Here is a 16,749-nt window from a genome sequence, read left to right as displayed (position 1 = left end):
TAATGACATGGATGAAGAGATAAAAAGTACAATTACCAAATTTGCAGATGATACAAAGCTGGGTGGTAGTGTGGACTGTGATGAAGATGCTATGAGGTTGCAGGGTGACTTGGGCCGGTTGTGTGAGTGGGCGGATGCATGGCAGATGCAGTTTAATGTGGATAAGTGAGGTTATCCACTTTGGTGGTAAGAATAGGAAGGCAGAATATTATCTGAATGGTGTCAAGTTAGGAAAAGGGGACGATCAACGAGATCTGGGTGCCCTTGTGCATCAGTCGCTGAAAGGAAGGATGCAGGTACAGCAGGCAGTGAAGAAAGCCAATGGAATGTTGGCCTTCATAACAAGACGAGTTGAGTATATGAGCAAAGAGGTCCTTCTGCAGTTGTACAGGGCCCTAGTGAGACCGCACCTGGAGTACTGTGCGCAGTTTTGGTCTCCAAATTTGAGGAAGGATATTCTTGCTTTTGAGGCCGTGCAGCGTAGGTTTACTAGGTTAAATCCCGGAATGGCGGGACCGTCGTATGTTGAAAGACTGGAGCAACTAGACTTTGTATACACTGGAATTTAAAAGGATGAGAGAGGTTCTTATCGAAACGTATAAGATTATTAAGGGGTTGGACACGTTAGAGGCAGGAAACATGTCCCCAATGTTGGGAGAGTCCAGAACAACGGGCCACAGTTTAAGAATAAGGGATAGGCCATTTAGAACGGAGGTGAGGGGAAAAAATCAGTCAGAATTGTGAATCTGTGGATTTCTCTGCCTCAGAAGGCAGTGGAGGCCAATTCTCTGAATGCATTCAAGAGAGAGCTAGATAGAGCTCTTAAGGAATGCGGAGCCAGGGGTACGGGGAGAAGGCAGGAACGGGGTACTGATTGAGAATGATCAGCCATGATCACATTGAATGGCGGTGGTGGCTCGAAGGGCCGAATGGCCTACTCCTGCACCATTGTCTATTGTCTATTAATGTGTGCTGATTGCGATCTGAACGAAATCTCCGCTGCTCCATAGAGGCGGATTCACCATTGTTTTGGACAAACTGCGGCGACCGGTTATCAAACCATGGCGGACTGCTTAACAGGTGCTGTGATCAATAACTGAAGAACGCAGACGCACAACAGCATATCTTTTCCCCAGATTCCGGAGCAGCAGTAGTGCGGATCAGACGCATCAAATTTAGAAATGGAAATGCGGAACTACCCACTGCGAGAAATTATCCCAAAATGATCAATTGATTGGTTCGCCGCTCGGGTAGCAGTTCTCGTTCTGCCCACGGGATGTCCCCATTATCCAAAAGTTGGAAGTTGCGCAAAGCCCATGAATTGTTCACCCTGGATGGAACTAAAGTGAGAGTCATCGCTTCATTTTCTGAGGAGCTAAATATTGAATTTCGCATAGCTCCGAACAGTTGACAAATTGAAGCTTTGATATAAATTGTTATTTTCAAGCAAGTGCGGTTGGGTTCTCAGTTATGTCCAACCGTGGAAAAGCATTAAGAGGCCAATTCGTGACTCATCCCCGGCTGTCTTCCAGACACACAATTACCACTCTATTTATAGTTAGAGTCAAACAGCACGGCAAAAAACCTTACGGAAGCAGATGCCGCGCAATAGTTTAGTTAATTTATTTTATGTTTAATTTTATTTGGTTTGGTTTATTGTCACGTGTGCTGAAGTACGGTGAAAGGCGTTTGTTGCGTGCTAACCAGTCAGCAGAAAGACAATATATGATTACAATCACTCCATTTACAGTGTATAGATACATGATAAGGGAATAAGTTTGGAGCAAGGTAAAGTCAGTCATGTCCGATCAAGGATCGAGGGTCTTCACACAGGTAGATAGTAATTCAGCATCGCTCTCTGTTTGTGGTATCAGTTGCCTGATAACACCTGGGAAGGAACTGTCCCTGAATCTGGTGGTGTGCGTGTTTACACTTCCATATCTTTTGCTTGATGGTAGCGGGGAAATAATGGGGTGGCCAGTGTGTGCCTCGTCCTTGATTCTGCTGCTGGCGTTGCCGATGCAGCGTGCGGTATAAAGAGACACGATGGTACCGGTGAATAGAAGAGAGGTAAGATTGTCTGACGGTCTGGGCTGCGTCCACAAATAAGTTTTAGTTTAGTTTAGTTTACAGACGCAGTTTAGCGCGGAAAAGGCTATTCGGCCCACCGAGTCAGCACAGACCAGCGATCCCCGCACATTATACTATCCTGCACACACGGCGGAATATTTATACATACACCAAGCCAAGTAACCTTTGGTATCTTTGGAGTGTGGGAGGAAAACGAAGATGACGGAGAAAACCCACCCGGTCACGGGGAGAACGTACAAACTCCTTGCAAACACCACTTGTAGTCGGGATCGAAGTGCTGTCAGGCAGCAACACCACCGCTGCACGACCGTGGCCGCCCGAAATTCGCTGCAATTTCTTGCGTTCTTGCCGTAATATACCGACGAATCTCCTCCATTCTGCCTGGGTTTTCGGCATAGACCTCTAACCATTTTTATCCATGTACTGGTTCAAATGTCTCTTATACATTGCAATTGAACCCACCTCTTCAGCTACCTCCGGCAACCAGTGCCACCGACCCACAACACCTGTATGAAAAGCGTTTGCACACGCGGACCAACTTCCACACGCGGACCAACATATGCCAGCTACACTCGTCTCAACTGCCTGTTTTTGGTCCATATCCCCCCAAGCTATGACCTCTCTAACTGTTGTCATAACTCATTTTGCATCTGATCATCTATTCATGATGCTTCTGCTGGCGGCGAAACAGGGATAGATGTCGACCACAAGGAGCTGAATTAGTATTCACTTCACCCACCCTGAACGAGTACACACCGGTCGTCATCGGTTTCATAAAGAAATACACGTCACAGCAGTTTTACAACAGAGACATTTCGAAGCCTTTGATGAAAAGGGAGATTCACACTTGGTTAACGTCCTTATCTGAGGCTTTGAAGTAAGGATGCCTGAACGGTACACGAAGGTCAAGGATGATCTCCGCAAGTCCATCGGGGAAAAGAGAGGATTCGAAATCAGGCTGTTTGCTCAATTCAAGCAAGCGGATGCCGGGCGACTGCGAACGATGCATCTCTGTTGGTGGTTGGATAAGCCGCTTTGAACAGGAAAACACTGTTTCACCATGGCGCATTCACCCATGGTTCTATCCAATAAACATCGATATCAGAGACGTTAGAAGTATTGAGCCATATTATCCCCAATTTTAAGAAACACTAGAAGGGTCTCGACCCGAAACGTCACCCATTCCTTCTCTCCCGAGATGCTGCCTGACCTGCTGAGTTACTCCAGCATTTTGTGAATAAATCAATTTAAGAAACAGTTAGACGGGTACATGGATGTAGAGGTTTGAAGGGCTGTGGACCAAATTCGAGCAGGTGAGACGAATGTAACTGCGAAATGTTGGCCGGTGTGGACAAATTGGCCGAATGCCCTGTTTCTACAATGTATCACTCACTTTATGACTTTGACATACTGCGCGCAAACAGGCCGTTGTGCCCAACATGTCCGTGTCGACAAAACGACAGAGTCCAAGCTAGTCCCGTTTGCCAGCGTTTGGCTCCTATCCCCGTAAACCGTTCCTACCCGTGTCCTTCAAAATGTATTATTACATTTGTCCCAACAAATTTTCTGGGCATGTCGTTCCTTATTCTCTCAACCTTGTGAGTGATATAGTTGCCCATCCCGTCTATATGAAACCTTTACGACTCTCATAAACATATCCACTATAGTACTTGATTTCCATACCATACTCAATAGGCTGTGCATTCACTCAATTTATTCGCCTCATTCCCTTTTCGCTTGTTTAGGGCACCACTCAGCCCCCGTGCTCCGAGGAATAATGTCCAAGCCCGCTCAGCGACTCCCTATAGCTCGGGCTCTCGAGTGTTGACAACATTTTAAAAAAATTAAGCTTAATGGCATCTTTCACGAAGAAAAAATTCTCGGAGAGCGGTCCGTCCGAACGAAGTACTGGGCCCGGTTTGGAAATCCTGCGACAATCAACGTATTCGACGGCACCTGGAACCATAGGTGTTGGTGTCAGCTGCAAACATACTAATTATGGGCCGAACGGTGGCTGCCTTGCAACGATTGCAGCGCCAGAGACCCGGGTTGCATCTCGACTATGGTGCTGTCTGTACGAAGTTTGTACGTTCTGGCCGTGACTGCGTGGGTTTTCTCCGAGATCTTCGGTTTTCTCGCACACTCCAAAGATCGACAGGTTTGCAGGTTAATTGGCTTGGTATCAGTGTAAATTGTCTCTAGTGCGTGTAGGATAGTGTTATTGAGCGTGTGTCGCTGGTCAGGGCGGACTCGTTGGGCCTAGCGGCCTACTTCCGCGCTGTATCTCTAAACTAAGTTTAAACTGTGGCAAAGGCCAGCGATCAGCATGTGATGTAAGAGGAAAACAAATATCTTCCACCAACACGGAAAAAAGGTTTCGTATCAAAAGAGAATAGAGACAGCTCAAGCGGGTCTGTGAAAGCAACAGGTCCAACTCGAATCTGCGGCCCGATTCCCAGTGATGTCGACCACAAGGAGCTGAATTAGTATAAAGTAGGTAAAGGAATCACGGAGACAGTGCTGTGTAGCATAGCGTATAACTGGGGGTCGCAATGAGATGTTCCGTCTGTCTGTTCGGGAGGACAGCATGAAGGTCCTGATGGAACAAATGGGAAGTGAGCAGAAAGATTCCACAGAGAGAAATAGACAGAGGGAGGGTGGTGGACAGACTGACGACACTGGGTGTGAAAATATCGTCTGGATGTTGACGTCTGCCAGAGGAAGTTGTGGAAAGCTGGAATAAAGAGACCAGTATGATACACTAATGCTTTCACGGGTTTACCTGGAAAAGCTGACGGTTGTGAATTGCATCCTGGATCCAGGGTCCAGCTCACAGTGAGTGATAATTGGCCAGGGAACCCATTTAACTCAATTAAAACCTCTTGCGTTTTATTAATACGTGCTGGTTGCGATCTGAACGAAATTTCCGTTGCTCCGGGAGGCGGATTGCCCACTGTTTGGGCAAACTGCGGTGATCAGTAATCAAACCTGGCCGACTGCTTAGCCGGCAGCTGCTGTGCTATCATCAATAACTGAAGAAAGCAGGCGTACATCAGCATGTCTTTTCCCCAGATTCCAGAGCAGCAGTAGTGACGATCAGACGCACCAAATTTAGAAAAGGAAATGCGGAAATTACCTACTGCCAGAAATTATCCCCAAATGATCAACTGATTGGTTTTTACCCACTCGGGTAGCAGTTCTCGTTCTGTCCACGGGATGTCCCCATTATCCAAAAGCTCGAAGTTGCGCAACGCCCAAGAATTGTTCACCCGGGATTGAACTAAAGTGAGAGTCAGCGCTTCATTGTGTGAGGAGCTAAAAATAGAACTTCGCACAGTTCGTAACAGTTGACAAATTGAATCTTTGTTATAAAATGTAATTTTCAAGCAAGTGCAGTTGGTTTCTAAATTAAGCCCAACCGTGAAAAAGCAATAAGAGGCCAATTCTAGACTCATGCCCACCTGTTTTCCATTCACACAAAAACCACTCTATTTATAGTTATAGAGTCAACCAGCACGACGGAAAACATTATCGAGCAAGCTGACTATGCCACGAAATAGTTCAGTTAGTTTGGTTCAGTGGGATTGAAGGCTGATAAATCCCCAGGGCCTGATGGTCTGCATCCCAGGGTACTCAAGGAGGTGGCTCCAGAAATCGAGGAAGCATTGGTGATCATCTTCCAATGTTCAATAGATTCAGGATCAGTTCCTGTGGATTGGAAGGTAGATAATGTTGTCAGATTTTTCAAGAAAGGAGCGTGGGAGAAAACGGGGAATTATAGACCAGTTAGCCTGACATAGGGAAGATGCTGGAGTCAATTATTAAAGAGGTAATAACGGCGCATTTGGATAGCAGTAAAAGGATTGGTACAAATCAGCATGGATTTATGAAGGTGAATTCCAGCCTGACCAATCTTCTGATTTTTTATGAGGATGTGACAAGTAAAATGGATGAAGGAGAGGGGGGGGTAGTGAGGGGGTAGTGAGGGGGGGGGGGTAGTGAGGGGGGTGGAGGGGAGCAAACTGCGGTCTAGAGAGGCTAGATTAGATAGCTAGATTGTTAGCCAGCGAGATAGATAGCTATTTGGCTATAGTTGAATGGCCGAATATCCTAGATAGCTAGATATCTACATAGCAAGATAGTTAGGTAGCTAGATAGGCAGTTCTGCTTGCTGCGCTCTGTCTCGCTCGTCCTCTGTAGAGAGAGAGAGAGAGGGAGAGAGAGAGAGAGAGAGAGGAGAGAGAGAGGAGAGAGAGAGAGAGAGAGGAGAGAGAGAGAGAGAGAGAGAGGGAGGGAGGGAGGGAGGGAGGGAGGGAGGGAGGGAGGAGGGAGGGAGGGAGGGAGGGAGGGAGGGAGGGAGGGAGGGAGGGAGGGAGGGAGGAGGGAGGGAGGGAGGGAGGGAGGGAGGGAGGGAGAGAGAGAGAGGGAGAGAGGGAGAGAGGGAGAGAGGGAGGGAGGGAGGGAGCGAGGGGTGGAGGGGGGGAGGGGGGAGGGGGGAGAGGGGAGAGGGGGAGAGGGGGAGGGAGAGGGGGAGAGGGGGAGAGAGGGGAGAGAGGAGAGAGGAGAGAGGTGAGGAGAGGAGAGGAGAGAGAGAGAGAGAGAGAGAGGGAGAGAGAGAGAGAGAGAGAGAGAGAGAGAGAGAGAGAGAGAGAGAAGAGAGAGAGAGAGAGAGAGATGGAGACGAAGAGAGAGTGAGAGAGAGAGAGAGAGAGAGAGAGAGAGAGAGAGAGAGAGAGAGAGAGTGTAAATTAGCTATGCAGCGCGAGAGAGAGAGAGTAAATTAGCTATGCAGCGCGCAATTGCTTGAGAGCGAAATAGCTACAGTACACGTCGGTGGCTAGATAGCTGGCCACATATCTAGCTAGCTATGCGGTTAGCTAGATAGCCCGATTGCTAGATAACCAGATATCTAGGTAGATTGCTGGCCAGAGAGACAGATCGCTAGATTGGTTGCTATGGAGCCAGAACGCTACGTAGTAGCTAGCAGGCATGATAGCTAGATGGCAGGATACATAATTTGCTAGATTTGTAGCGAACAGGATGGACAGCCAAATAGGTGTTAGCTATCTAGATAACAACATAGTTTGTAACCTGAATAGCTAGCTGCCCGCATTGCACAACTTGAAAGCTAGGTAGGTGGACATGTATTTAGCCGAGTAACTAGATTGCAAGATATCTAGCTAGTGATATAGGCACCTCTCTGTGGGGTGCGCTCCCTCTCTCGCGAGGGAAACTATCTAGCTTTGTAGATAGCTACCTAGCAAATTATTTGCCAGATAAATCACTCAAGATTGCTATATATCTAGATGGACCTATCACTAGATGGCTAAATGGCTATCTGGCTAGACAGTTGGAAGGCGAGCTAGACACTTGGCTAATTGACCAGCTGGGAAGCTGCGTCGCTGGGTAGATGGCAGGGGGGAATAACGCCGGATGGGTGGGTGGTCAGATGACGAGATGGCTTGATGAGTAGATGGCTAGAAGGCTTGTTGGCCAGCTGGCTAGATAGTTAGATAGCTATTCAGCTACCTAGCTAGACAGCTACATAGTTAGATAGGAATAGGAGATATGTAAATCACTAGATGGCCAGTTTAAAAATAAATTGCTAGATTGATTGTCACAGAGACAAATGGATAGATAGCTCCGTAATTAGGTCACTATATAGCTAGCTAGACTGCTAGCTATATACCTGAATAGCTGGATAGTTGGTTTGCTAGCCAACGGGGTAGATAACTGGGGAGATATCTAAATATATAGCTAGCTGCAGAGTAAGACAGCTAGCTAGGTAAATAGTTAGAAGTGTGCATAGCTAGGTGGCTAGCTGGATAGAGCGATAGATAGCATGCTAGCTAGTTAGATAGTCCGAGGGTCAACAAAGAGGTAGGTAGTAGTTCAGCACTGGTTTCTGGTTGTGGTAGGGTGATTCCGTTGCATGATAACAGCTGGGAAGACACTGTCCCTGAAACTGGAGTGCATATGCACACTTCTACACCTTTTGCCTGATGGGAGAGAGGAGGAGCAGGAGTGGCAAGAGTGTAACTCGTCCTTGATTATGCTGTTGGCTTGCCCAGGCAGCGTGGTTTATAAACTGAGTCAATATAGGGAGGTTGCTTTATGAAATGGTCTGGAAAATTCACTGCAATATCTTGCGATCTTGTATGGAGCTGTTCCCAAACCACGCTGTGATGCATCTTGATAAAATGCTTTCTATGGTGCATCTGTAGAAGTTGGTGAGAATTGGAGGGAACATGCCAAACTAGCTAAGCCTACTAAGAACATGGGTGGTTGACGTTTCGGTTCGCACACTTCCTCAGACACATTGTGGTGGGAAGGGGCAGAAGGCTGGAACAGTAGGACGAAACGAATTGAATGACGAGCGAATGCAGGTGAATCGAGCTTTCGTGTTCAGGTGGTTGAGGCCAGAGTGAAAACGATATATGGTGCAAGATAAGGATGGAAGAAAATGAAATAATAAAGAGAGATGAAGGAATATCGGTGGAAGGGGTGTTAGACAGGATGCACGTGTTGGTTTCCGGGTAGGGCGCGAAGAAGTTCGAGCGGAAAGCTGGAAGTTTCACGTTAGTTCCCCAACATTTGATAATTCAATGTCCATACTATTAGGTTGTAAGGTACCAAAGCGGAATATGAAGTGACGTTCTTTCAGTTTGCATGCTGTCTGAGTCTGGCAATGGAGGAGGCCCAGGTCACAAAGGTCAGGGTGGGAAGGCGAGTTACAACGGGGAGTTCCGGCAGGCCTTGGCGGAGCGACGGTAAGTGTTCGGCGAAACGGACGCCCAGTCTACGCTCGATCACGCAGAAGAAAATGAGCCCATATCTGGAACACCGCATGCATTAGATGACGTTAGAGGAGGTGTAGGTGGACATCTGTCTCACCTGGAAGGGCAGCCGCTCCCAATTTCCGTCCCTCAGTCTCGCCGCAATTCCCAGTCTTCGGAGATTCTCAATCAATTCCCTGAATAAATCATAACCTGTCACAGCGTGAATTTCACGTGGCTGATAGACAATAGACAATAGACAATAGGTGCAGGAGTAGGCCATTCAGCCCTTCGAGCCAGCACCGCCATTCAATGCGATCATGGCTGATCACTATCAATCAGTACCCCGTTCCTGCCTTCTCCCCATACCCCCTCACTCCGCTATCCTTAAGAGCTCTATCCAGCTCTCTCTTGAAAGCATCCAACGAACTGGCCTCCACTGCCTTCTGAGGCAGAGAATTCCACACCTTCACCACCCTCTGACTGAAAAATTTCTTCCTCATCTCCGTTCTAAATGGCCTACCCCTTATTCTCAAACTGTGGCCCCTTGTTCTGGACTCCCCCAACATTGGGAACATGTTATCTGCCTCTAATGTGTCCAATCCCCTAATTATCTTATATGTTTCAATAAGATCCCCCCTCATCCTTCTAAATTCCAGTGTATACAAGCCCAATCGCTCCAGCCTTTCAACATACGACAGTCCCGCCATTCCGGGAATTAATCTAGTGAACCTACGCTGCACGCCCTCCATAGCAAGAATATCCTTCCTCAAATTTGGAGACCAAAACTGCACACAGTACTCCAGGTGCGGTCTCACCAGGGCCCGGTACAACTGTAGAAGGACCTCTTTGCTCCTATACTCAACTCCTCTTGTTACGAAGGCCAACATTCCATTGGCTTTCTTCACTGCCTGCTGAACCTGCATGCTTCCTTTCATTGACTGATGCACTAGGACACCCAGATCTCGTTGAACTCCCCCTCCTCCTAACTTGACACCATTCAGATAATAATCTGCCTTTCTATTCTTACTTCCAAAGTGAATAACCTCACACTTATCTACATTAAACTGCATCTGCCATGTATCCGCCCACTCACACAACCTGTCCAGGTCACCCTGCAGCCTTATTGCATCTTCCTCACAATTCACACTACCCCCCAACTTAGTATCATCTGCAAATTTGCTAATGGTACTTTTAATCCCTTCGTCTAAGTCATTAATGTATATCGTAAATAGCTGGGGTCCCAGCACCGAACCTTGCGGTACCCCACTGGTCACTGCCTGCCATTCCGAAAGGGACCCATTTATCCCCACTCTTTGCTTTCTGTCTGTTAACCAATTTTCTATCCATGTCAGTACCCTACCCCCAATACCATGTGCCCTAATTTTGCCCACTAATCTCCTATGTGGGACCTTGTCGAAGGCTTTCTGAAAGTCGAGGTACACCACATCCACTGACTCTCCCTTGTCAATTTTCCTAGTTACATCCTCAAAAAATTCCAGTAGATTTGTCAAGCATGATTTCCCCTTCGTAAATCCATGCTGACTCGGAACGATCCCGTTACTGCTATCCAAATGCTCAGCAATTTCGTCTTTTATAATTGACTCCAGCATTTTCCCCACCACTGATGTCAGACTAACTGGTCTATAATTACCCGTTTTCTCTCTCCCTCCTTTCTTCAAAAGTGGGATAACATTTGCTATTCTCCAATCCACAGGAACTGATCCTGAATCTATAGAACATTGAAAAATGATCTCCAATGCTTCCACTATTTCTAGAGCCACCTCCTTAGGTACTCTGGGATGCAGACCATCAGGCCCTGGGGATTTATCAGCCTTCAGTCCCATCAGTCTACCCAAAACCATTTCCTGCCTAACGTGGATTTCCTTCAGTTCCTCCATCACCCTAGGTTCTCCAGCCCCTAGAACATTTGGGAGATTGTGTGTATCTTCCTCAGTGAAGACAGATCCAAAGTAACGGTTTAACTCGTCTGCCATTTCTTTGTTCCCCATAATAAATTCCCCTGCTTCTGTCTTCAAGGGACCCACATTTGCCTTGACTATTTTTTTCCTCTTCACGTACCTAAAAAAACTTTTGCTATCCTCCTTTATATTATTGGCTAGTTTACCCTCGTACCTCATCTTTTCTCCTCGTATTGCCTTTTTAGTTAACTTGATGTCACCTGTTTGCGAATAATTTCATAATCTCTCATTTTAAACTCTGTTGAAACTTCACTGTCCCGGAGGAGACTGAAAGTACTATAAAACCTCCGGGAACGTTCTGGTATAGCATTTCATTCCGAGAGATTACCGGTGGCACACGGGGACACGTTGTTGGGCAGAAAAGATGTGGGAAAAGTTTTTGGAATATTTGCGTGTGGCGAAACTCTTGTACGTGATTATTGCAGCGCTTGGAGTCCCTGGTAAGTGAGCAGAACAATTCAAGTTATGTAACTCCATGTGATAACGGATTCTGATCATGTTACAAGCTTCCCAACTAGCAATCATTGTACAAGAATATGGAATCATATAAATCCTCTTAATTAAATATTTTTCAATTAACGTTGTGACTTTTCTTCTTTTCAGAGAGCCGAAACTAACCCTCTTTTAATTTTACTGCCGGGACCCACTAGAATGTCGTTCTTGCCTTCAGTGCGACCTTGCCCAGAGTTGTCCCTGTGCTCGGGACAGGCAGCTCTCCGGGACGGTGTGAGTGGGAGGGGTTTACATTGTGAAGTTCACTGTGTCTGAGTTATTGATCAGAGTGCACACCGGTCCTGTGGACACGTCTCAATGTGGAGTCTGTCAGTCGGATTCCATCGCCTGTTGGTCAATAATTGGATCGACCCCCTGATCCACTGGCCTCGGATCTAATAGCGTGTGTTCTTACCGAACTTAGCCCAGTGGGGATGCAGAGCCACTCTGCAGCGTGTTTCTAAGTTCTCCCTGCCTTCCCTCTATCCGTCGCCTTATCTGTTCTCCCCTGAAACAAGCAGGTCGGGCACTCGGAGGCGGATCTGACATTGTTAAACTTGCACCCACACACACCGATTCCAGTCGAGCCAGTGTTTAGCCCAGGAGAATGTGTTCACACAAAGGGTGGTGGTTGTATGGAACAAGCTGCCAGATGATACAGTTGAGCCTGTGACTATCCCATCGCATAAGAAACAGTTAGACAGGTACATAGATAGGACATGTTTGGATGGGATATGGACCAAGCGCAGACAAGTGGGGCGTATATTATTTACTGGTATGGGCGAACTGGGCAGAGGGCATGTTACCACACTGTGTAGGAAAATAAATGTGGACGCTGGTACAAATCGAAGATATCACGAAATGCTGGAGTACCTCGGCAGGTCAGTCAACATATAGAAGAGAAGGAATGGGTGAAGGGTCTGAAGAAGTGTCTAGATCCGAAACGTCACTTATTCCCTCTCTCAGAAATGCTGCCTGACCTGCTTTGTTTCCACGCTGTATCACTCTATGAATCTATGACTCTATGAATCTAATGCCCAGTGTCCGTTCCCTTCTCTGTCCGCAGTGAATTTAGTGGCGATTGTGATCCTGTCTCGGGGAAAGTGCGGTCTTTCCACCAGTACCACTCGCTACCTAGTGGCCATGGCAGCGGCCGATCTTCTGGCCGTGATTACCGAGGTCATTTTATATTGGATCCGATATCATTACTTTTATTGGAGTTTCCTGTCCATTACCCCCGTATGCAGTGTTATCTTTGTACTAAGGTATGGAGCTACAGACTGTTCTGTCTGGTTCACCGTCACTTTCACCTTTGATCGCTTCGTCGCCATTTGTTGCCAGAAGCTGAAAACAAAATATTGCAGCGGGAAAATTGCGGCTGCGGTTCTCGCAACAGCAGGCATTCTGCTCTGTCTGAAAAACATTCCCCGCTACTTCACAGTGGAACCCCGCACAATCATAGACAATGTTCCTTGGGGCTGTGACACGGTGGACAGTTATTACACTGACCCCGGGTGGGTGGCATTTGACTGGCTCGACACGGTTTTCACTCCGTTCCTCCCCTTCGCTGCAATCTTGCTGCTCAACGCTCTGACAGTGCGGCACATTTTAGTGGCCAGTCGGGTCCGTCAGGGGCTGAGGGGTCAGAACAAGGCGGAGAACCGTAGTGACCCGGAGATGGAGAGCAGGAGGAGGTCTGTGGTTTTACTCTTCACCATCTCCGGCAGCTTCATCCTCCTGTGGCTGACGCTGGTTGTAAACGTCGTCTATTATCAGATCACAGGGATTGGAAATAATCTCAATGATTCTGAATGGATCTTTATCCACCTCGGGTATTTGTTGAGGAATCTCAGCTGCTGCACGAACACATTTATTTACGCGGCGACCCAGTGCAAGTTCAGGGATCAGGTGAACAACGCGGTGAAATATCCGTTCAACACAATGCTTCGGCTCATTAATAAATCCGCGCCCTGAGCGCATCCCAAAGGCGGCCGCAGTCCATCCACCGGGCTCCGGATCCGGCCAGAGCAGAATTTATCTGCTAAGGAGACTCATGTCCTTTGGAGTGCAGGGTGAAACTCCTAAGGACCTTCTACAACACGGTGGTTGCATCGGCCATCTTCTATAAAGTGGTCTACTGGAGCAGCCGCGTCTCAGCAGTGGAAGGGAAGGGACTCGACCAGCTGGTCAGGAAGTCCAGCTCTGTCCTGAGTTGCACCCTCGATTCAGTGCAGGTGGTGGGAGAAAGAAGGATGATGGCAAAGCTATCGCTGCTGGACAACGACTGCCACCCCATGCAGGGCACCGTCACTGCACTGAGGAGCTCCTTCAGTGACAGACTCCTTCACCCCAAGTGCGTGAAGGAGAGATATATGAGGTCCTTCCTTCCCGCTGCTGTGAGACTGCACAACCAGCGCTAGTCCCAGCAGACCAGTCAACAATAACAGCTAATAACACTCGGAAACCAATGACAATCTATTTATGATTTATTTATAATCAATGTTCTTTTGCTCTCTTGTTATCCACTTTACTGCTGTAACACTGTAGATTTCCCCGGTGCGGGACGAATAAAGGAATATATTATTATTATTATTATCACCACAGAATCTTCCAGTTGTCAGTCCCGGGCGGATGATCCCATCGACGGCTTCGCTGCGGGACAACCAGCCCGTCACAGAGAGATCTGTCACATTTACCCACTCGGGGGGAGGGGGAGTCAGAGGGCCTGAGGAGTGGGGATGGTGGGCGTGTGGGGAGAGAGCAGGAGGAGTAGGGAGAGAGGGATAGAAAGTTGGGGAGAGAGAGGTGGTGGAGTGTGTGTAGAAAGAGAATGGTGGGGAGAGAGCGAGGGGTGTGGGAGAGAGAGGGGGAGGAGTGTGCAGAGAGGATGTTGAGGAGAGAGGGCGAGGTTTGTGTGCAGGATAAGGGGTGTGGGGAGATTCTTGAAAATTTGGAAAGAGAGAGAAGGCTGTGTAGGAAGAGAGGAATAATGCAGGGAGAAACAGGGAGATGAGAGAGTGAGGTGTGGAATGAGTGGGATCAGATCCATGTGGGGAGACAGTGAATTAGTCTGGGGAGAGTGGGAAAGAGTGAGGTGTGAGGAGGAGGTGGGGAGAGATGGAGAGGACGGTGAGAGGGAGTGGCGTGGGAGCAATACAGACAGAGGTGAGGAGAGAGGAAAAGCACGAGGGAAGTGATTGAGTGGTGGAGGTGAGAGAGGGAGAGGTGCGAAGAGGTGGAGTTAAGAGAGGGAGAGGTGGAGGGGAGTGAGGGCGAGGTGGAGGGGAGTGAGGGGGAGAGGGAGCAGTGATGCTGTGAGCGAGAGATAACTGCAAGGATGGAGTGATGTTCTGGGGAGAGCCGGAGAGGAATGGGAACAGAGGATGTGGAGAGACGGGCAGGAGACGGGGGGAGGCAGAGTGCCGTGGAGACTGTGGAGAGAGTGTGGGAGGTGTGGGAAGAGAGAATGGCAGGAGTGTGGTGGTAGAGTGGGGGAGGAGTTTGAGGAGAGAGGGGGAGGAGTGTGAGGAGAGAGAGCGGGTGAGTGGGCGAGAAAGGCTGTGGGGAGAGAGAATGGCAGGAACAGCACTTTATATTTCGCTTGGGTAGTTTACCTCCCAGCGATATGAACGTTGACTTTTCTAACTTCAGATAGTTCCTGCTATCCCTCTCTATCCACTCCCCTTCCCAGTTCTGCCATCAGTCTTCCTGTCTCCGCCAACATCCGATGTTTTTCCTGCCCCCTTAACTGACATCGGTCTGAAGAAGGGTCTCGACCCGAAACGTCGCAATTTCTTCTCTCCAGAGATCCTGTTTGACCCATTGAATTACTCCAGAATTTTGTGTATACCAACAATATATAATTGCCTGACATATTCATTAGTCATTTTTAATAACAATCCCTGACATTGAATTGTTTATTTCAGTTCTTCGAGTATCAGGTTTTCACTGCGTGATGTGATCTGCTCTCTTGAATAACTTTATAAATAACCACATACATAAAGTCTGCGTGTGTGGCAGCTTTTTCTGTACCGCTGTGTGGACACCCAGACGGATGACTTGGTCACTTATTCATAGAGCGATGTTGCTGTCTGGTCTGTGGGTTTGAATTCACTTCGACCTGCCGACTGGTCTGAAGACGTTCACTACAAAATAAACTGTAGATTGAACAGAGCCACAGCTAGTGTTCACCGGCTGGAATTAACATTCCCCACTGGGCGAAGGGTATGACCACAGTTACTTAAGTTCCCCTTTCTGACTTCAGAAGCTGCATTTTATTTTTAATTATCACAAGACGACCGTGGACCCGTTGGCTACAAACCTCTTCTGCATCGATCTAGCACCTTCCGCGCCTCCACTCCCCCACCCCCTTCCTTTCCCCCTCCCCTCAGCTCACCCACTCACCCACTCCATCGCCCTTCAACCCTCCTTTTTCACGCTCCCCCGCTCCCTCTCACCCAATCAATCACTCACCCACTCACCCAATACACCCCCCCTCAATTCCCCATATCGCCCCTCCTTCCCTCATCCCCCTCCTCACCCACTTACCCACTCACCCGGTCCATCCTCCCTCAACCTGCCTCCCCCCCTACTCCCCTGCCCCCTCGCGCACTCACCCATTCTACCCTCCTCAACACCCTTTAAAAGCCCCCCGGGTCTGATGGCGGGTGAGGGGGAAGAGAAAAGAGGAGAGGGAGCTACTCACTCCGGCCCCGGGCAGGTGTCGCGAGGAAGGTCGAGCCCGGTTCCCCAACTGCGCACGTGCGGATCCCCGCGGCCATCTTCTTTCACCTTCGCCCATTGTGACGTCCAACACGGAGGTATTACTGCGCAGGCGCAGCCGCCTGCCACGGCTAGTGGAAAAGGGATTTATTAAAGATAAAATGTCAATAACTTTTAAAATATTGCTTCTGCACACCACAGGCCATTAGTGAGTAAGGTGGGCCTAAAGTTGTTGCGCTATCGTGTACCTTTTTGCATGTATTTCGGGAACAATCATATATACAATATTGTGGCGGCTCCCGAGGGTCGGGCCATACCACTCACGACCCCTCGGCACGGGAATGGGTCGAGCCAAGGAGGCGGACTTCGGCCGGGAGTATAAAGGTCAAGGACCGCATGACTCTCATTCCCTTTTGGAGTTCCAGAGATACAGTAAACACGCCTTCGTTAACCTTGCCTACTTGTCGTTATTTTGGCCTACTTGGCCCACTACATTGGTGACCCCGAACGGTCCATTATAGAAAAATGGACAAGACATGGGGCTCAGCCTTCGCCTCGCTGTCCGAGGGCGCTACACCGGCTATCGAGGCAATTTCTGTAGCCCTCCCTACCTTTTGGACCCACCGACCCCACGTCTGGTTCCAGCAAGCTGAGGTATATTTCCAGCTCAAATCCATCCGGTCGGA

General features: G+C 48.4%; 1 protein-coding gene and 1 long non-coding RNA gene across 4 annotated transcripts in view; both read right to left on the bottom strand.

Moving 5' to 3' along the window:
* The window catches only part of LOC144612494 (uncharacterized), a 671,985-nt gene that overhangs the window by 451,822 nt on the left and 203,414 nt on the right, over positions 1-16,749 (bottom strand). The window lies entirely within an intron of this gene.
* Positions 13,856-16,749, bottom strand: part of LOC144612492 (uncharacterized) — a 43,132-nt gene continuing 40,238 nt past the window's right edge. For 2 of the 3 annotated variants that reach the window (XR_013549677.1, XR_013549676.1), the window contains exons 2-3: positions 16,047-16,194; positions 13,856-15,486 (exon numbers count right to left, since the gene is read on the bottom strand). This is a non-coding gene — a long non-coding RNA (uncharacterized LOC144612492). Of the gene's footprint in view, positions 15,499-16,046; positions 16,195-16,749 lie in introns of all 3 variants that reach the window. The other variant, XR_013549675.1, reaches the window with a different exon arrangement.

This window comes from Rhinoraja longicauda, unplaced genomic scaffold, assembly GCF_053455715.1.
Source record: "Rhinoraja longicauda isolate Sanriku21f unplaced genomic scaffold, sRhiLon1.1 Scf000046, whole genome shotgun sequence".
Classification (NCBI taxonomy): domain Eukaryota; kingdom Metazoa; phylum Chordata; class Chondrichthyes; order Rajiformes; family Arhynchobatidae; genus Rhinoraja; species Rhinoraja longicauda.
This window is presented reverse-complemented; position numbering and strand designations above follow the sequence as displayed.